This window comes from Stigmatopora nigra, chromosome 12, assembly GCF_051989575.1.
Source record: "Stigmatopora nigra isolate UIUO_SnigA chromosome 12, RoL_Snig_1.1, whole genome shotgun sequence".
NCBI lineage: Eukaryota > Metazoa > Chordata > Actinopteri > Syngnathiformes > Syngnathidae > Stigmatopora > Stigmatopora nigra.
In genome coordinates, this window is record NC_135519.1 from 4,293,717 (window position 1) to 4,315,349 (window position 21,633).

The following is a 21,633-nucleotide window of genomic DNA, read 5'->3' on the forward strand; positions in this document are numbered from 1 at the left end:
AATTTGAGGGAAGTTAAGAGGCATTTTTGGGGTATTTGTAACACCAAAGCCCCAACACTCCTCAATTGTTCCACAAATGTTCTCCCTAAGAGTCCAGGTCATTTGGATGATCATAGGGTCCGGGTGCCACTCCTTAGCAGGTAATTTCCCACAAACAGCGAAACAAAGGCTCACGTGAACTGTCCCAATCACAAAGATGGACTCCAAAGAACATAGTAATGCCTTCATGTTTTCTTCTTTGGTCCAATTCCAGGTAAGAAGTGCTGCCCCAGAAAACCTAGAAGACATTGATGCAACTTTGAGACATTGCAGTACTTAATATGCTTTCGTTCATTTACCTTAGACCTTATATTTCAACTAATTCAGTGTTTGTGTGTTTTTTAATATATTGCATTGCTTGACTCATGTTTTTCAACACATAAGTCACTGACAAATTTCTGTGAAGCATCTAGAGAATAGACTTAATCAACAAATACTGTACTTGATCATTCCAGAGAAGGTCTAAATAAAACCATAAAATATATATTTCAACTTGATGGCCAGAGTCAGCTGCCAGCCATAAATGTCCCTGTGCAGCCATGACAGAAGCGATTATAACTTAGGATCAGAGAACTGCGGCTAGATCCATGCAGGGGTTTACCTGCACTGGCTTTGTGAGTCATTATCAGCACTATAACACTAATCAACATGTTCTATCATCAGCCATGACCACTCACCACTAATCATTTCACTGAACCAAAAGGCTTTTTATATAACAATGGGAATATGTGTAAAGTACAACAAAATATCTCATAGGAAACAACATTTCACAGTGATTGAAGAGTGTCATCGGTCTTGCGAAAAATATTTGTAGAAAAGCACATTTTTCACAGTCGATCAGTTAAAAATATGGCAGAGATTGATGGAAAAAGAAAAAGACGCACTGTGACCAAGCTAAATAATAAATAAAGAATATTAACATTTCTGATTGGTAAATTTGCTACAACTGCAATATTACAATTAAAAAATCATCACTCTGACAAAGATAAGAATAATAAAACCAATAAGTCCAGAACATCATTGATAATCTTAAAAAGGCAGATGCAAAGTGTATTTTAGTCTCCAAAGTGTGATAAAATGTGGGTAAATCATTTCAACTTTAATTAAATAACTGTAGATTCTACATTTAACACACTCGTATATTATAATTTATTAAAAAGAACCCTACAAAGCTTTTCTCTTCTTTGCATTGGTGAATTTTATGTTCCCTTGAATCACTAAAGTTGGCACAAAATCTCTTTCAAATGCACGCAGTCTTCCAACTACAATTGCCTTTTTAGGAGTTTCAGTCAGTAATGGAATGAAGAAAATGTTTTGAATTATGTGATGTGTTCAAGGAGTAATCAATGCAACGTAACCTGTTCTGAAAAACACATAGAAGCAACGTATAATATAATTTTCAATATAGTTACACTAACGTAGGTAGGTTGGGTCTTTGCTTTTGAACTGTAGTTTGTTGTTTTTATGTTTGGCATGAATTATTTCAAAGAAAAACTGAATGGTTAAAATAGACTTTGAGCAATTTAGGAGTTGATTTAAGACCTCTATAAACTTTGTTTCACTCTAAACTTTGGCTTCAGCAGAACTGACTGTCCGTTTGACACAATGTTTTCAAGGAATTCTCTGTATTGGCCAGTTTGTTTCTGTGTGTATTTAACAGTCGGGGGGCAGAATCCTATTGCAATTTAGAGCTATGCTTTGTTTTGTTTTTGGGAGGTGAAAACAATATATTATTATTATCCATTCTTTCAAACACATGCGACTTTTAAGAGTCGAGCATAAGAAGAAAAAAAAGGAGGGAGTCTTTGAAACAGCATTAGTCACATAATCATGATTTAGTTTTAGGTTGTACACCCACAGACCAGAAAATTGCTTTGTGACTTTGTAGCAGCTTTGGGCACATTATTGCATCAATTACACATTATTCAGCCAACTTTGTGTGACTATTGGCTCAGAATCGTTTAGAAGTGTCAGTGTTACACAACTTTTCTAATTCCTGGTCATTCTAAAATGTTATTATTAACTTTTAAGTCAAAGTCATAGTTTAAATAGCAGCATTAAGATAAAATTATGAATACTCTTACTGTTAAACTCCAGGTTATGACATAATTTGATGATTGATTTTAAGATTCCGCAGTGGTGTTTGAGTAACAACATCCCCAAAATCAATTTACAGTTTCAAATTATTTAAAAAGTTATTTGTACACTTTTTTTAAACAAACCTAATTTAATTTAATCCTAATTGAAAGTGGTAGACCTGGGGCATCAGCCAAAACATAACTAATGTAAAGTATAAATAGTAAAATGTAAATTCCTGCATATTGCAAATCCACGTAGCCCTTGTGGCATGAAAAAAATAAGCTAGATGGAATTACTGAATCTACTGAAAATTTGCATGTGTCCTCTTCCACTTTAAATAACACATCTCTCTTCATCAGTGTCAGTTATGTTAGTAAAACAAGTAGTACTCTCCCAATCATTATTTCGATTATAAAAAAAAAAAAACCTCATTACAACACTACATTTAATTGCCTTGTTGTTAAAAGATGTTGAAATATTATTGAGAAAATGTATAACATAATATATATTTTTCTATCTGACAGAGTTTGGGTGTGAAGATGCATCTGTCACACACTAATCTGGAACAGCCTTCTAATCAAATAGTTGCTCTTTAAACAACAGATTATAATTACACCTGGCTCTCATGTCTGTCTGGAGCTTTTTTTTCTTCTTCTAAAGGCTAGGTCTAGGATTTAGCAAGGCTACGTAATCTGTCTAGTAAGGCCATCTGCTAGTGTGTGCCAAGCAGCACAGCACTCATCTACGTTTGCTGTCAATTAGATCACGTCTTTGCTTCTAGGATGCATACTCACCACTAAGTTGGATCGGATATATTCGCCTATGAGACCCACTTACGGCATCCTATTGTGGAGTTTGGTATTCAGAGGTCAGATGTGCCTCTCCCAGGTGAATTGGACAGCGGGATCATTTTAGGAGCTCACAGGATGAAATTGTTGCTAGGAGACGTGATCAGACGCTGAAAACTGGAGGCGTGCCTGCTTACGGGAGAGAGGCCCTATGGGGCACAACAGGGCGGAGATACAGCTTGCCTGATTGATTATTCAATTAGGCTCGGCTAAATATGCGGCAGGCAAGAGAAGCTATTACCTTATGTAAATAACTCCATAAATGAATATTTGTTTTTCTCAGACAAGAGGGAATAGAGCTCAAATCAAACATAAACTCAAGTTGTGGCTTGTAAGAAGATACTTGTGGTCCATTCCTAAATGCAATTACTTGACACACTTCATTGCTTAACACTCGATAAACAGACTGCTAGACTTTATGCATGGTATAAATATGACGTGTTGACGTTTTTTTTCATGAATATACATTGCAGAGCTCCTTAAATAATGACCATTTTTATGGGTTGTTCAATTTGGAGAAAAAATAATGGCAGAATCCTGCAATTTTTAGTGAGTAGCCCGCCTCCTGCATTTTGTGAGCTGGGGTAGGCTTCGGTATACCCATCACCCTCGTGAGGATAAAGTGGTTCAGAAGATGAATTAATGGATGAAAAAAAAGACAGATTCAAGTATCGTGTACTAATTAGGCACGTTGGGAAATATGGTCTCATCATTTCTGTGCAAAATCTTTGTCTGGAGGTATAATATGTATGTTGAAATTCTTGCAATGATGTCGAATGAGTTTTCTACCATTCAACAAATCTTCTACATGGCTTATATAATATTCACATTTGGTTGTTAGAGTGCTGTTTTGACAAGGAGTGTATTTGAGATTCACACAATGACATCTATATATTAGTAGAAATTCAAAGTTCCATTCACATCCTCCGCTATGCCACTGCCATCAGTTTTCTACTTCTTGTTGCCGAGCAACGGTATGACTTGGGGGTTAAGGGCCTTATTAGAGGACAACATGGTGTCAGGTTTGTTGAGATGATACAGATTTTGTTTACAAGTCTGGACCAAATTACACAATGAAAATGACATTAAAATAAAGATAATTGTGAATCAGGATAGCATGCTTTAGTTTCATTTTTAAAAATACTTAAAAATATAATTAGCCTAATATTTTTTTTCATATAAAATACAGAAAAAATAATTATTCCACTCTATTCTTGGGTGCTGTAGATTTAAATTCTGATTAAAAAATACTAACAAATAACAAAAAAAAATCTAAAATATGGTTATGTTTACACATTGTTTATATCTAAACAGATATAGAATGTAATAAATCAGGTTGATGCTTTGCTTTTAAACAGCTCGATAATTTATAGTAAAGATAAATGAAGTCTGCTGAGTAATGATAAATTATCATGATCAAAAATAATCTCCATAAACTACATAGTTGTGAAATAGACATTACTGGATATTTTTCTGTGTTAAAACGGCATTACTTTAAAATACTTATTGAATAATCCATTTAAGGAAATCCATCAAAATACGCATGACTTTAACATTTGATATATTTTAACTCTAATGCTTATCCTGGTCAAAGACATTTAAGAAGGCGAATGCGGTTGGCTCCCCCACTGTGGTTAGATTAATGAGCTGCCCTTTGGCTTGTAACGTTGGCAATATTTCCTGCAGCTTAAGGCCTCTTCATTAGGTGTAGAAATATTGACCTTTGCTGTTTTTTTTCTTCTTTTTTCCATTATTAGAATGTATAACCCAAAAAGCAAGCATTTATCTGTGTGTATACTACCGCAAACTACTGCCATCATTCCACCATCTGGAAGATGAGATGGAAAAAAGGCCATAGTGTTTAACTCTCTTATTTCAAAATAGTTTATTCAGGCTAGGGATGTTTTTTATAAATGTATTTTCAATCATAAAATATTGGCCAGCGCTCCCCAATTTGCAGCCTTCGGGGCTGCATTGTAAAAGAAAGCAGCCCTCACGCTGAGGAAAATAAACGCTGTCTTTAACGAAACCAGCACTCCCAGCAAACATCAATGATATGAAAAATCGACCAACAGCTCCAAACAGCACGGTGGACTGGGACATGCTGAGTTGTGTTTGGGCAGAATTTCTATTTCAACTCGTTGCATTTACGAACTTGTAAAACAATTTAGTTGAGTTTTCCACCTGGATCACTTAAAACAACCCTAACTAACCTTTATTTTATTGCAAATTTACTGTCATTTACATTAGTATTCTTCTTTTTGCAACACTTTACTAAAAATATGTTGCCTTTAGGTTCTTTATGCTGCTAAATATGCTGACTCACCATCTTGTTAATCAAGGCCCCGGTTATGCACGCAAAGTCAGCTGTGCAGAGCCCCCGAAAAAACAAACAAAATAAAAAAAACTTGAATATAAATGTAATGAGACTGTTGCTCAAGCAAACAGTGGCTGAATAATGAACTAAAGGCCTCATTGGTGTTCACTCCACATAAAGTAGCAATGGTGCATCCCAAACATTTTCAGTGGAGAATGACAATTGTGCTATGTGAGACGTAGGACTGCATATGCAATTAATGGTACAGTATAAATCAATACTGCAAATGTTAGCACTATACCAGTTATATTATGCAAATGTGGTGTTCATACTTAACACTGTGCATAATGAAATGGCAAATGCTACAACTCTTGGATGAAAATGTGCCCTGTATTGCACAAAGAATAAGAATAAAACACCCACCTATCCTGAATTCAAACTCCATATCCAACCCATACATTCATTCATTCATTCATTCATTATTCAGCCATCCAAATATCTTTACCTCTTATCCTCATGATAGTTGCACGGATGTAGTCGTATCCTATCCCAACTGACAATGGGTAGCCATTCCACTGCAGAGGACAAAAAAAACATAAATAAATACCAATAAATAAAATATAATAAAACCTTCACAATGACACCTACACAGTACTGGACAATGTTTTCAAGTGAAATGTCTTGAGAAGAGCAGGTAAGTGATATATTTTTGTTACAATCAGAGTAAATAACATTTTCTTTTGTTTTTATTCTCACCCTGCTCACTTAACACAAATGTAACATATTACAAGATTACATGTGAACTGATATACAGTATAATACATAGTATATTGCCTTAAAATATTAAAAATGACATTTTAAACCAAGGAAATAAACCCCAAATGGCTCAAATTTGTTAAATATATAAACAGTATCAATAATTAAAATTATTTTACATCATTTAAATTTAAGATCTTTTGGATCCTGATCAAAGACCGTTACATGGAAAACAAGCACTCCTTGATTACAATGTATCAAAAGGATAAAATAGAGAATGGACGAGGCTTGAAACAAGGACAACCCATCCTTCTCACTTTACCCCTGGGATTTAAATATTAAGCATAAAGGATGGCAGATTATTAGACCTGTCACCTTGCCTTAAGCAATGATATTCTGTTTTTAACTGCACCTGCTGTGTCACACAATGCAGTGATCTCAGGTTCCCCCAAAATAGAGATGTTTACCAGGAAAATGACTTAAAGGATATAAAGTATATCTCCATGGAAAATGTGTTTACTATGTCTACTTTTAAGCACAGTCGGATTAAAATTAGAGCATATTCCTGACCTTGACCTTTGAATTTCCGCTTTTAAAAAAAGCACAAAACGTACAAAGTGTGTACATCGCAATGATTTGCCCTCTTAATAACTTTACAGTCAAACTACTATAATAATCCCTATGCCATACAGAGTGACAGAGTCGGTTATTTTCCCAATTTTTCATGTCTTATTCAAGAAGAAGCTTAATGTCAAGGAGCTATTTTAGGTTCTCTGCATTACATGAACCAAAACTAACAGTGACCCATTTCAGCGAGACTGCTTGTTTATTATTAAAGCATAATTCCTTTTCATTGAAATTCAAGACCACCATTCATCATTGTATTCTTATTATATTCTAGCTTTATGCCTATTTTGAACCATAATACAAGATGAGTCTTCATAAATGTAGTTTTAAAAAAGTTTTTATCATACAGTCAACAGAGAGGAATTATAGGTAGCCATGGTAACTGGATAACAATTGCATTGAGGTGCATTCTGAAATAAATGTGCAAAAGAAAACTATAGTGAGTAACTGTATTTCATACATTCATGAAAAACTTATCTACACATGTATACCCCAGGATGTGCACACATTTTCTCCCCTTGCCAACACAGCACATCTCCACCAGGACAAAGTAATATTTTCTACTTATTTTTAATACCCAGTTTCCATGACAACCCCTTCAAGACTTTTACTGCAATCCCGCTACTGTGCAGACTTCACATATAAGAACCTAAGGGGAAAAGAAATAATGCAATTTAGTCTATCCAAATAAATGGAATAGAATAAAACTTTATTGAATGCAAAGCTTGTTGACTTTTCCTCAAATTCAGACAGGATCTATTGAATAGCAATAGAAATGTTTTTTTTTAATCATATTTCTATCAAATCGTTGGTGTTTTGAGATCAATGGAATTCAGAACCAGCTTTAAAGCTGTAACTAAAATGAAAATATGGGTAATCATAAATCCTATAATATGATTGCGGGAGGAAATAGATAATTTAATGCAGTAACCATGAATAGAGCCAATTGTGTGAATAATCTAAACCCCGTACTGCAAAACTCTTTTCTCCAAACTTTCCTTTGAAAAAGTTGCCTGATGGATTTCACAGTTCTTTATTAAATTAATTCAGTCTAGAAACATAGTATGGATCTTTGCTGTTGCTTACTAGAAATTGTGTCTAATAAAGGAGCACCAAATGGATAAAAATATAATTTAACTTGGTTCTAAAAATATCAAAACCTTATCAAATAATATCAGGAAGATTAGAGGAAGACACTGGCATGACTACATAGAATTCAATGGAATAATAATTATATTATCGGATGAAAATGTAAATGAACATTATCTGACATTTTACTTCATTCAAATAGAAAAGGTCAGCTCAAATGACAACAGAACTGTTGCTTGTGTACACCCGTGGCACATTGTAGAATGTTGAGGTCAAAACTCAACTCTATGTATAAATCAATGCTCTGTTTGAAAACAGAGCAACAATTGTATGTGATAGAAACCTACTGGAGAAATTACATCCTCATATATCACAATCAAAATGTGCCATTCTTCCACTCCTTGTGAATAGTGAATAAACTACAGTGAATAGACTATGTCCTCATTGGAAAACAGTTTTGACTGGAAACTATGATAACCCTCTCTTCGTAAATAAATGTTCTCTCTGATAAGTGAACATTTTTCTTCTACCCTCATCAAAGTTTTACATTATCGGCCCGAGATCCCACAAAATATAGGAGAACAAAGCAGATGTAGCCCATAAAAGCTTTAATACCACTGGGCTTCATGTCTCATGACTTCGTACTCAGCAGGTCAAGGTTGTCGAAAACGTCCCTAAGATACTGATAGAGGCAAACCCATTTTAGTAAGTCATGTAATATGAATATTTTACAGCATTTACCCCCATCCGTGTATTACACCCACATATCTTCACCCACACTTCTAAAATACATTAGCCTACTGATTGTTTTTTTTACCATTTCTTATGGCTAATTCATATTAAAGTGGATGTATTCAGATCATGCCAGACTGAACTATAACTTTCTCCTTACAACAAAATGACAAAGTGAGAGGAGGTAAAAAAAAAAAAAGTGCAGGAATAGATATTTTACTGTTGACCTACTTATCAGTGTAGCCAGCCTCTGTCCACCTGAATCATTACATCTGTGGCGTAGTCTGAAGCAAATGCCACCACTGTCCATTAGCCGCACTTGTCTCCAAGACTTTTTCTACAGTTCCATGTGTTATTTCCACGTTATTCCCTTGATGTATTATGGGATGTTAATTGGGTGGGGAGCAGCTATGGCTCATAGTGGCTAGAACATGAATCAAGGTGGACAGAGCATATTTCTGTATGCAGTGGCACATAAGAGGTCGCCCTCTTCTTTTTGAAAGGTAGCAACTCGACAAAAGTTCAACGAAATGACGTCTATTTCTGTCACCGTGTTGCTGGCAAAGCAGACACTGTGAATATATACTATACTTATTTTAAATGGTTAAGGAAGATATGTCAAATGTACTGAAGGTCTCGGAGTTGAGAAATGAATGCCTAAATGTATGCATCAATATAGTATATAAGGGGAATTATGGCAGATTGGTACAGTCTTAAGGTGGGAAAAAACATCATGGAAGCTGTTACAATACTGATAATGTGTAAGAAATTTATGTGCGGTCACGTTTAAGTAGCTGTTCTTCTGCCTGCAGCTTTCAGTAGGCGATTGGATCCCTAGGATGGCACCTTTGTGAGCCATCAGATTCTTTGTGCCTTGTAGCTTCTTCCCTGAGTCAGCACAGTGGTTCCTTAAAGGTAATTTCCTGTTTCTATACAGTGTGCTGAAGGTTATTTGTTATATTTCCCCTGACACTTAATGTGATATCATATTCACATTGTTGTCTTGTGTCTGTGTAGAATAATGTTTGCTTACTTTGACTTTGCGAGGTACCAAGTTTGAGTCGACATACTGGAAAATGAATGATGTTTGAATATTACAATCTGCAATCCACACCAACATCTATTCCAAGAAAAACCTTCATGAATGATTCAATTGTTTTTCTTTCTAATATAGTAGTTATGTCTGTTATCATGTCTGCTATTGCAGCAAAATTCTATATATTTTAGTATTCTTTAAGTGTGTTAACCTTCCACAATTGCCAACCTCTGTTGTTATGGTAGTAAAAGTGTGTCATATTAATGGCAGAGTAGAGAATATTTTTTATGAGACAGACATGTCCCCTCAAAACAGGTCGTGTTTCAGGTGGCATGAAATTTGGGCTAAGTGCTGCTCCATCCTTTGGGTATTTTGACAAAAAGCATTGTCTCAGACATGTTATTCAGACGCTGACGTTGAAACCTTCTAAAGTTGGATAAAAATACATATAAATACATTTTTAAAGATTTATAGTACTTGTAATATAATAAATATTTATATTCTTGGAGACAGAAGTCTTACTTTGCTCATGCTTTCGGGGCAATTTGATGGAACACTTCTTGTGGAAATATGCCAAATTATTACATTGCTCATCACCATGGTAACTATGTTCAAAAAAAGGCTAAACCATGTTATCACAAACTGAGGTTTTTCTAAATCTGCATCAAATAATAATCAAAGGATTATGTGATTTTAGGAAGCAATTGGAGTAGAACCCATTTTACATTAAATGGGATAAAATGGTCTTCATGTGTGCTTTAAATTGTGTTTTGAATAGAAGCCATTTCCAAAAAAGGCCTTAAAATGCTGCTGTGATGGCAACAACCACACCTTTGCACTCTCAAGTCCCGCGCCACCATATAAATATTCCAAACAGCTCTGTAGATCAATTCCATATGACCTTGCGTTACACAGAAATGGAGAGCTCAAGGGAGAGGCCCTGTGTTGGCACCTCTCCTGTAAGCTACTTAAAAGCTTCAAAAGGGAAAAAAATAAAATAAAAATGCCGTGACAAGCGACAATCCCAACACCTTGATATGAAATGATGAGACGATGCACAGTTTATGAATGGAACATCAGGCATTTCTACCTTGTTTTTAGTCCTTAGAAGTACTGAGCTAATGCTGCTTTACTACAAATCAGAAGTCAGAAATTTCACTATCAGAATTCGAACATTGTATACTAGAGTTGTATTATTATTATTTATTTTAGGGTTTTCAAAGTTTGCTACATTTTTTTGACTTTTTGCAAATGTCAATTACAGTTCTACTTTCACACTTAAACTAAATACCCAAGTGAAAATCTATGAAGAAGGCTGGCAAAAAGGATGGTTAAAAAAACTTTAAAAAACACCTACGGCTACCTGAGGTAACCTTATACAAAAATGTTGAACATGGTCTAAAGTATATATATTTCATTTTATAGTAGAGCTTCATCCACTGGTGAAATATTACAGGGGGACTGTGACCACTTGATAAATATGTGGTAGAATTGGAGCAATGTGACCTTTTGCAAATATAAATGTCTCTCACAAGACGTTTATAATTGGCTACAGTGAATGCCTCGGGGAGCTCAATTAACAATAACAAGCAAATATCTTCCCTGAAACCTGAACAATGTTGTGCAGGGGTGTTGAAAAGAAAGACATCCAAGGGTGTTGCCTTTTAGGGCAAGATACTAGAAGATTGGGAATATGGCTAAGACTTAAAGTTACAAAAGTTTGAGAGTAGTACTGTAGTTTCTTATGAACTCATCAGGTCATCAAGACGAGGCCATAACTTTGTCAGATTATAATATATACATGATTATCCATAACTACAATGTATGGTGACAACAAAACAATATAAAATCATGTTCCATTGTGTTGCTGATTTAAGGAGGATTTCTAATAGGGCAGTAATGGTAGGATCAATTGCTTGTCAAGTCATTTATTGCAGGTATATTGACAAATTCATTATGGTGACTATTCTTGTCAATATAATGAAATGCCTGTTAAACATTGTCCCTTGGTTCAAATGAAGAGCTAAAGTATCGCCGCCAATTATTTCCAGAATTCCCCCACTTGGAAGGTTTATCTTTGTAGCGTGACTCATTATGCAATTGTCAGCCTTTGCCGGCAAGTTGAATTTGGTACAGGGCAGTCTAATTTAGGAAAATATATTTAATTTCCCTCTTGAGGTTCATTCACGTAGTCAAATTGTCTTTGACGACCAAAGAGAAATAATCATCTTGTATGTGAGCGATTTTATTTATCATGAGAATGTCAATCACCAATTTAAAATACAGAGAATACATGCAATATTATAATGTAAGTGGCCTTGAAATAGATTTGAGGAGGACAATTCATTTTAAAAATTCAGATAAAAGAAATAACTCATATCAGTGAGACCCACAGGCATTTAATGCTACACAATTGAATTTATTTTTTTCCCCCATGGTTTCACTGTACTGCACCCTGATTTTTTTTTTAAATATAACTTAATAGTTAGGGACTCAAATTGTTTTAATGGTATAGCTATTAGATAGATTATTTATGGGATTAAAAGAATAAGACAGGTAATAATTTAGCAAATTCTGTTCCAATTCCCATTGAATGCTTTTTAAAAAATGTGAGATAGAAAAGCTTCTAATCCAAAGTATATCAGCATAGACATTAAACCCAAGTTTCACTTTTAGCTAATTTCTATTAAACTGATTGGCCGGAAGCCCATCTACAAATAATGATCTTAAATACACAGTAAAACAATTAAATTCAAATGCAGTAATTGCAGCTGGGACAAACCACATCAGGTGCAAAATGTCGAAATCATGACCTATCTTTTTCAAACATTGTATTGGAAATCAGCGAATCAACATCCAAACTTAAAAGGGGTTTTCACTATTCGTTGCTTAATGCCTGTAAAACTTTTGATGGGACATGTGTCACTGGATAATCTCACCCACGTTCCCCCTAGGCCTTGATGGCAGGTCCCTGACATGGGCCCAGGCATTTAGTGTGACTCCCAAGTGTCACTGGCAGCCCGGCAGGACCCTGCAAGGCTGCAAGAAGCGCCATATATCATTGTCATAAGAGCAGCCATCCACATCAGTGGGGCCTTTCTTTCAACAGCAACCATGGCGTCCATTAAGTGCTTTCTATGACCCTATATTGTGCTTGACATTATTTCCCTTTCATCTTGTTGTTTTGTGAAAGGAAATTGGACAAAGGGGAGAAAATACAATGCCCTTTCATCATTTTATGACTCGGAAATATAACTTGTCATTATTGAGCGTGGATACGTTTGAAAATAAAAATGAAAGACAGGATTTGTGTTTTAATTTGTGTTTCTTTGTTCTATTATGTTTTGGGTTATTGGGTAGTATTGAAGCACATTATTTTAGGAATTTAGTTATTCTTTTATGTTTGGAGATTTGGTTATTTTGGTCTATCTTAGAATTAATAAACCATTAGGAATATTTCCCGCCATTTGTTATCATATCTGTGATTGTGGGTTTTTATTTAGTCATTTAAGATGAAATAATTATAGATTTTACAGTGTTTGCTCCTTCCATACAAGTAGAAAACCATTCCTTTTGTGAGGTTAAAAAATGACTGGGCAATTTTCAACAATCAGACAGGCAGTCCCATACTGGTAACACTTAAAAGTTGAAATTCTGCAATGTTGGTCACTCACCTATGGATTCTTGGTGTGGTTTTCCAGCTTAACTAAGGCCAAGTAGAGGGTTGTGTAAGTAGTAGTGAGTGTCACCGGGACCATCGACACCACCCGCTGTTCAAGATGGGCACACAATATCCTACATGACCCGTTTCATCCTGCACATCACGTATTCCACCTGTTGCCCTCTGGGAAAAAGAACACGTCCATCCATGGCGTATTGTATCTTTGGAGATAAAGCCTTTGACGGGCGACCCTGAGCGGAACAGAAGAGGCAAAAAAAGTATGTTAGAATTGTATAGGACATGCACAGTAGGAGGGTATCAGAAGAAGTTGAGATGGAACTGAAAGTGATCAGTTCTGATCTTCTACCGGTTTTTAGTGGTCATAGATAAGCAGACAGACTGGAATCCTTAATGTTCACAGGTGACATAGTGAAAACATTTAGATTTGCCCAAAATATAATATATTTTTGAAGAGGAATTGCATTAGTCAGAAGTAGAGGTAAAGTTGATGCATGGGATTTGCCACTCAAAATGATACAGATCACATATCTTGTGGTTAGCACCCATGACCTAGATCTTAAACTAAAACAAAAGAAAACACAAAACCTAAGCATCAGATGAATGTATAATACATGAGAGATGTGGTAAAACAACACAAACCCAACAAAGCAAATCTTGGGCTTTATTGTTTGGTCCAAATGATGAAAAAAACGGATGTTAACACATTCAGTTTGATGGGTCTTGCCCACCGAGCTGAAGCCGTGGCCAATTCCTGTGCAAAGATGAGCTCCAGCTGCACACATCTGGTATAAACCACCAGTTTGTCTCAAGAGAAGCCGAGTCGGGGGCCTGCAATCATGTTTCAGCTGACCCACATGGAGACAGCTTACAAGCAGGATCATGCATCATTTTTTGTGGTTGTCCAAGCAGTCAATGGACAAGGCCATTACGTTTGCAAGTGAGGCGCGTAGATGTGCCAATATCTCTACATTTCATGTTGCTTAATGATGGCAAAAGTTTTACAATGCGTGGGCATGAATAGTTCCTGGAATGAATGAGTTTTGGCTGATGCATTGGGTTTTTTTAAAAGACTTCATTGGGTTGATTAAGAAGTCCAAAAATTGGATGATCCACATTCGACAGCATTAATGTCGATGAATTGCACATGTCCTTGCTAAATATGCGCGTGCATGCGGAAGACAGATGTTCTCCCCCGAGCTGCAGAACAGCTTGGCCTTTTCCAAGCAGTCACCGTGAGGGGCTTTGTTGAACGGCAGAGCAAGAAAACATCCTGCAGCATAACAGCCACAAACAGGATTGATGTCCATGACCAGGACGTTTGACTTTATCCAGTCGAGCTTGCGAAGGATCATTCAGCATCATTGCGCGGCACTGAGATTTTGATGGAAGTGTTTTTCCCACAATCCTTTCTTTAACTCCGACCAGCCATTATCAATCCCGAGTCTGAAGTCTAGACCACGTATTAAGGATAAAGTTTGTAGTTTTAACTTGCTCGATGAGTCATTCATACTTGTCTTCTGCTTTTGTTCGAGAAACTTTGACAACAACAACAGCAAGCCTAAAACCATAAATTATATTCAGGATAAGTTTTCATGCTGTCAGATTCCAGAATTCATCAAATCAAGGTTTATAGAACCTAATTCTTATGTTCTGAAGATTTATTTTACTCCAATATATATATTTTACACATATACAATATGCACAATAAAATCTATAATGATACAATATAATTTTTTAAAAATAGTATAAAACTATAGAAAAGAGCATCATAAATTGTAAGGGGAATATATGTATTTGTAAATTAAACAATTCTTAACAGATGAACTAATTTTGAAAGTAATGTAGAGAATTTATGTGTACTACATTTCACTGTGCTACAAAACAAACAGTATTTTCATAAAGAATGTTTCACTCCGTTTGCATGATCATCAAGTATTATTTGTATTCATGCAGGGAGATTTTGTCATTCTGCCTCACTGAAAAAAAATATGAGGAGGCACTGCATGTTGGGATGATTTGGTGCCATAAAATAGCATCATAATTCTTAGTATCCACTCGTAATATACTGTAGCCATGGGACATATTGTGCCTCATGAGTTGGTTATTCATCTCTTGTAGTTGCCAGCGTCAAACATTACTATATCGCTCGAGTCCCTACAAGTTAAATGACGGCGTTCTTATTCTAATTGGAAATGCACTTGAAATTAATGCAATTCTTACTTTTAAATCATCGTATTTAGGAAAAATACAAGCAACAGTTCCGACATGTTTGCAAAATCCTAAACATCTCAGTTAATTTACATTTTCCAGTCTTTACACGCATGTGTGAGCGTCTGGTTGTTATTTAGGCCCTGTCCAGCTGGCAAACCAGTCCAGGGTGTACCATGCCCGCTGCCCAAAGTCAGATGGGATAGGCTCCAGCAACCTCACAACTCTCGTGAGGGTGAGCGGTAACGATAGCTTGTGCATGCTGCTTCAAAATTCATTTCTGCAAAACCATGTGTATTTCATGGGGAGGCACGAGAAAGGCTTGGCAGCAGCCCAATTTGATTTTCATCTTTCTGTGCAACATTTTATGCAGCCTTAATGATGTGCAGCCTCGGTCTGGCTGTTCCGTTGCAGTCAAACATAGCACTCAGCACATGTGTCAATGGAAATAGGTGGAAATAAGCTTGTGGTATACTTTGAGAGTATCAGAAGCAGACATCACATACTCTGAAATATTCCAGTGGTGACTTATCTAAAGCTGTTATTTGCTCAAGACCAAACTCATTTGAGATGCATTCCTTCTTTTAACATAAGGCTTGAGGTGGAGGTTTTCAGACATATAGATGGTTGGATAATATAGGGTAGTATGTTTTGGGCAATATCTATTTCCTTATAGTAAATAATACCACTTTGTTTGTAGGGATGACTGTTTAAACTCAGAATTTTATTATATTCAATAAAATCATTGGATTTTTAACTTCTTTTGCCTCTGATTTTATTTTATTTCATAAAATTATAGGATTTTTAACTTCTTTTAACTCTGATTTTATATTATTTCATAAAATTATCGTATTTTTTAACTTTTTTTAACTCTAAATTTTATATATTTCATAAAATCATCAGATTTTTAACGTCTTTTAATTCTGATTTTATATTATTTAATACAATTATCAAATTTTAAACTTCTTTCAACTCAGAATTTTATATAATTTAATAAAATTATCAGATTTTAAACTTCCTCTGACCTGAAAAAGAACATGTCATGAAAACAGAGCAAAATAAAACTATGGTGAGTTTCTATGTTCCTTATCCATCGCTGCAAGGTTAATAAAAATTTAACACAGGCTCCATTAAACGCAAAAAGAATGCTTAGGAGATACAGTACCTCTGCATACAAAATAGAAATGTATACCCTACATTAATATATATTGAAGTAGCAGCGACCACATTAATATAAATTGATCTTCCCTAAAGATCAATCTCCCTTGTCAAAAGTCATTAGTGTAGCCTGACATTATGTGCATTGCATTCTATTTGCTAGTGACAAGTCAAATCTGATTCAGCAATTGTATTGATTGCAATTTTGGCCCCACTTCATTCTAAAAGTATAATCTCATTTAGAGTAAAACATACACTTCCTAAGAAGGGGATAAAATTGGATTTTTAAATGGTATTTTCAGTGGATACGTTCATTAAATGAAATTTGTGTGGAAAAATGTCATGCTGTCATTCATAGTTGATGCAATCTTGCAGCCATAGTTTCACATTTTTCAACGGATGGAAGACAAAAAGATTGAATTTGTCTTTCTATACAAACATTCGCTTTGAGCAAATGATAACATCAGATTGAGAAAGCCAACTGTATCCGTCATGATTATTTAAAAGAGTAAAGGGTGTCATCAGATCTTAAATTGAAGAAAACACTTCCTATAAATGTGCTTTTGTTGCGTCATCAATGTGTTTGTCAATTTCATGGTGAACGCTTTCAAATGGCAGCAAGCATTCAAACAGTGAAAACCTTCAGGCTTGTAAACATGCTCATTATACTTACCTCAGCAAGAATTACAAACCTTTTTTTTATAAGGAAAGAAAAACATACACACAGTTTGATTCGCTTGACTTGATGTTACAGTTGAATGGTTATTCACCCTTCTGTCATATTCAAATTAGCAAGTACAGTCAGTTATGTTACATTTAAGTACGATATATGCATACACGCAAAACTTAATTGCTTTGAGGCAGAATTCCATGTTGTAACAGATTCATTCATTCATATGATATATATATGTTGTTATTGCTGTTTTGTTGTGGTTGTCGTAGTTGCATTTCATGCTTTGTTAGTCCTAAAATTGCATTGAGTTTGCCTTTGTGTCGTAGTACAGGCTTTATGTCCAAAAAAAATGTAATGATGGCAACATATGCCAAAGTTTTCCACTTGAAAAATTGGACTACAAGCATTATTAAAAAAAAAAAGAACATATCTAACGAGGCAATCACATCTAGCCTGTCAAGCCAGCCTGACTGTGGAAAATAAAGGAAACATAAATTCGACAGATGACTTCGTTCTATGACTAAGCATTTCAGTTGCCAAATATTCTAGATGGCTAGATAGATTTGTGCAACGGCATTTAACATCTTGTTCGCATGTTCACCACAAACATTCTGTGGAAACATAAAAACTGAAGTCTAATATGTATAGAAAGCATTACTGACATAATAGATGGAAATACATTCCTTCATTGTGATAAAAAAATGACATTTTAAGCATTAAAATGCAGTTTTAAGCGATCATAACACACACTATCTATATTTAAGATTCTGTGCTCACATTTTAAGCCGCTGCTAAAATGCATTTCTACAGAAAATATGGCGTCCTTGATGTGTGCCCTGCAAATACTGCAGGCTGTGAATCCAAGGATTCATTCATCCTTCTAGCAAGTTCATGTGCATTACATCTCCATGTTAATTATTCATGTTTAACGTATACTTTTCATGGAATAAATTACAGTGAGTCATTTTTAAGAATTAATGAAACATAAAAAGGTATAAAAAAAGACTACTTGTTACAGATGTCGTGTAAAAGATGTGCAGTCCTTCGCTACTGAGATACGCATTGAAGTGGATAATTAAATGTAAACGACCCACTGCAATTAGTCATGTCATGAGGAGGACCCTAGGCTTAGAACAGCAAGCAGATGCTCCCTTGCACTTCTCCAGTTCAAAAAAATAATTTGGGTCAACCTTTTTTTTTTTTACAGTCTGATCAAAAACGATCATATTTGACCCCAAATCACCTATTTGTATGGTTAAAATATGTCACAGTAATGGAAACCTGCAGTTTATAGTCATATTTGAACCAAGGGCTTCAACCCAACAGATGCCCAGTGACCAATTGCAAGGCTGTAATTGAAATTTTGATGAAGCACGGCGCTTCAATGAAGTTGCGAATGACTATCATTTTTGTTGCCCCCCTCCCATAACCACCCTCTCATCTCTTTACACTGTTCCTAGTTTTTAATCCAAAATTCAGCCAAACATCTGCCGCGGGCTTTCTGGTGCTCATAGCAGCTGCCCTCCTTCCATATTTGATGCATCACGTGCCTTATTTCTTTCTTTTTTTTTTTTTGCGCTTCTAGATCTTTTTAGGGCGTGTGCCATGCAAGACTAATTTAAAAATATGACCTGGAAATTGACATTGACGTTTTGCAAAAAAAAAATATTTAAAAAAGTATTTTTCTGTGCATTTATATCTACATATGTAACATTTTAAAACAATATTTTATAAAGATTTAACATTAAGATATTACATTACAATTATCTCCAACATATCCACCTATTTTTTATCATAAATGATTTATTTCAGTATTTATTCCGATGATTTTTTAAAATAATATTTCTGCTCAGCCATCGCAAGTCCCTTCTTAAAGGTTTCTTGAATTGGAAGCTGTAAAATTTTGGTTTATTAAATCTATATCTAATAGTGTCAGACTATATTTGCACAGAAATGCAACACCATTCAACTGACTTAAGGTGATTTTGCACAATATTTAAAAAATATGTGGTCTTGTTTAACTGTATATTCTGCAATTAGGCCATCTGTTAGTTATAGTGTCTTCTGTTGTGTAGTCATTTAAGGCTGGCTAGATCAATATTGTCATTCATATGACACTATTTCTGTCTTAATGACATGTAGTGGTGTGCAGGCTGAACATTCACTCCTATTGATCCAAGAGACTCCAATGCTGTGTGATCCCTATCGGAGTGAAGACTTATCAGTGACATGCAGGGATTTGCTGTGCTTCTTATTGCATCCGCTTAAGATTTATGCACGAATGCCCAAAGCGTTATAAAATATGCAACTGCAATAAAAATGAGGCAGAGAATAAAAAGATGGTTTTGTAAATTGGTCTGTAAAATTGCGACACGGTGCCTCACGCGGTTAGTGTCTGCCGTAATTTTCAATGTTAAACGTTCTGCCTGAGCTTGTCTGGGTTTCCTTCAGGAAATCCAACTTTGTCACACATAGCGCAGTTATGCAAACTTTTCAAAATGTTCCTTATTGTGGATGTGATTGTGTTATTTGTAGTCGTAGGGAATTATCAAGCTTATCCATTTTATGCATTAACTTTTAAATGCCACTCTATTTCTACTTTCACATCTTTTTTGATGTGTTGTTAAGTAAAGAAATCCTTGTTTTGACCATTCATTATAAATAAAGTGAAAAACCATTAGTGCTAAATACGTACGAGCTCAATATGTGTGAAGAAGAAAATGAAATTAATTATTACCCTTAAGACATTCTACAGACACTTGGGAACGAGTAACTAAAACAATTATTGTCACGATACCATTTACACCATCTTATCCTGTATACATTTTCCAAGAATAGATAGTAACACTCATACTGACAGTCATGAGTCAGATAGAATGAAATTAATTTCATGACTGTATACTCTTGAAGGGTCTTACATTATGGGCGACTTAGTCATCAGACATTCTAATGCTCCCTTTCTTGTACGGCCAATCACTCTTTGGCACGGCGGCATGTAGTGTCACATAAAATATTAATGTGTATCTGTGAGTCCTTTAAGGCAAGCCAAGTGAACACTTGCGGCACACCTAAAGCTCATATCAAACAGCAGCAGCTGCCGAAAAGCCCCAAGCCACCTCAGCTTAATCCAATTTGACTGGCCATCACTGCAGGCCGTGCTAGATGCAACAATATGTGAAGTGGAGAGAGCTTTGCACTGTATATTACTGGAAAGGGATTCATCTGTGAATCTAAAACATATACATATTTTTAAATGGCATTGAACTAAAGTTCATTATGTGGAAAGAAGTTGACTGGAAATCTATGATCTAGGATTACTGATTATTTATATTTATCTATTTAAATTGCATTGACCTTGAACTGTAACTACCAGAATTTGGCTTCTAGGGCAAAAAAGCTCTGTGTTTACGACCTCTTTTTGTGTGCTTTGCAAGTTCACACATCTTTTTGGAAGCTTATGAATAAATATTCTACAAGCTTTATACTCCAGTGAAAAAGAGGGGAGAGCAATCATCATCTTTTAGATGACCATGGCAAACATGCCCTACAGCTGTCACTACTTCACTCAGGCCAAAATGTTTATTTGAATCTTAACAATCTGAGCAGGAGCAGCCGGTTAATTGGTCTTCTTTGCTTTTGACACTTTAATTGTGTGGGGGTTTTTTTGGGTGGGATTTTAGGTGAGTAGTTTCAAGAGCAAAAAATGGACATATTCTATGATACAGATTGATACATGGTTTGCATTGATGATAGAATATTTAAAATTGAAAACATTCTTACCGTTTTTATATCAGGATTTGACAGACTTCAATTTTCTGTTTGTCCAGATGCACATTTTGGTCAAGATCCATTTGGCACTTTGTAACTTGCAGCTTATTTTGAAACTGGTGAATTTTTTGATGGGTTTTAACTACAATGACAGAGAAGGTACAAAAATAAGATTTGAGTTAATCCACACCAAACATAATCAGGAACTGTCTCTTCCTAGCTCTTGTTGGTTTTCTGCTTCTCAAACTCATTCAGCATTAGGAGGTAAATAAATATATCTGTTCATGGCAAATTCCAAGATCATTCAACTGGATATCTTGGCTCTCTACCTACAGCATGTAATGCACTCTATTTGCAATGCCAACTTGTGAGTCCTGGGAGAGACCCCTGTGGTTTAAAGGTCAGAGAGAGAAAAAATGCACATTAAGAGCAGCAGCAGTAATTTAAAACTGGGCTAGGAATGTCCCTGAGAAGATAGGAAGCACCATTGGGAGATAGTGCAACTTAGCTGAGTTTCTTGAAATCACAAATAAAGCCCAGTACAGCAGAAATAAAAATTATAAACATATCTGTTTAAATGTCTGGCTCTACTTATTTAACGAAAAAACATCTAAATTTTAG

At 35.4% G+C, this 21,633-nt stretch overlaps 1 long non-coding RNA gene across 1 annotated transcript; it reads right to left on the reverse strand.

The window, feature by feature from the left end:
* Window positions 1-42: 42 nt before the first annotated feature.
* Window positions 43-21,155, reverse strand: LOC144205649 (uncharacterized). Its single transcript, XR_013328145.1, has 4 exons — window positions 21,025-21,155; window positions 13,198-13,435; window positions 5,789-5,858; window positions 43-277 (listed from the first exon to the last, which is right to left on the reverse strand). It is a non-coding gene; the product is annotated as an uncharacterized LOC144205649 (long non-coding RNA).
* Between the last annotated feature and the right edge of the window lie 478 nt (window positions 21,156-21,633).